This window comes from Syngnathoides biaculeatus, chromosome 4 (assembly GCF_019802595.1).
Source record: "Syngnathoides biaculeatus isolate LvHL_M chromosome 4, ASM1980259v1, whole genome shotgun sequence".
NCBI lineage: Eukaryota > Metazoa > Chordata > Actinopteri > Syngnathiformes > Syngnathidae > Syngnathoides > Syngnathoides biaculeatus.
In genome coordinates this window covers 1-1,344 of record NC_084643.1, presented here as the reverse complement: position 1 = coordinate 1,344, position 1,344 = coordinate 1, and positions in this window count along the sequence as shown.

The window sequence follows — 1,344 nt, the reverse complement described above, 5'->3', positions numbered from 1 at the left end:
ACACTTCCTGATTAGGAGGGTTCCTGTAAACCTACAGGCTCCGCCCACATGAGGCCAACCACGTGACCCGTTTTTTTTCCTAAAGTTATGTCAGTACTGTATTTTGAAACATGTTTTACGACTATATGCTCCAAATATTCCAAAAGAAATCCAGTATATTATTTATAGAACTGAGAGCAGCACAGTGCCAAGCAAACAAATGGACAGTCACCTAATCACATTATTACTTTTTCATGCTGTTGGTATTATTTAACAGCATTTGACAGTTCGGTGTTGGAAACAGTGGGGGTAGTTGCAGGCCTTCTGGTGTGCGGTTTACCAAATTTGCCTTGGATAGCACAAATTCTACTTTGTTTTGGAGCAATGTGACGGCCATTAAACTTTTCAAACCACTGCTGAACTGCAGTTTGAGACAGAAAAAAAATTATTGCCAGGCAGCAATTCTCAAACGCTGAGCCAATGTCAAACAAAAACTACAAAGCCTAAGCCAAGGGGTGTCAAAGTCATATGCTTACCCGTGAAACCGTGTAAGTATTTCATCAACTTATCATAATAATACACATACATAACAAACACGGATAGCTAGTTTTGAAATAAAAAATGAAAAAAACAAATCCATTTATAAATAGCCAAAATCAATGATCTTGCTGGTCAGATCTGGCTCCCGGCCTTGACTTTGAGACATATTCGAAATTGTCCATAGGTGTAAATGTCAGAGTGCAAGATTATTTGTCTGTGTGTGCTTTACGATTGACTGGACTGGTCACCAATCAATCGTACCGGATTATGAAATTGCTTTGTCCACAATTCATTTTTATATTCAGTATAAACAATAAGAAAAAAGATTTTCAACATATGTATTGCATGCTGTTTTTGGAGTTGTTAAACCGCAGTGTGTGTGTTTCTTTCGGCTTGTCCCTTTCGGGGTCGCCACAGCGTGTCATCTCAGATGAACGCATATATAGTCTGATGCAAAAAAAAAAAAACCCAAAATAATCAGACTTGCTTGTAAAAAATTTTGTTGAAACAAGCAACGGTTGTTATGCACAAAATATGTCAGTTATAAGCATCACTCTGGAATGATGCCATCCCGACAGTGACTGCAAAATAAAGACCACAGGCGAAAGTCACACACACAATTAGTCATTTTGAATGATATCCGACACGAGGCGTCCGACATGGGATCATATCTCGCAATTGAATAATTTCTCTGTGACAGTGGAAAATGTTCATTCATTTTCATCATATTTGATCCACCATTAGGTCTTACTGGTAACCAGGCAATGATCACATCACCTTGAACATTGCTGTTAGGTTTCCATTACTTTGATTACTTTCATCCAT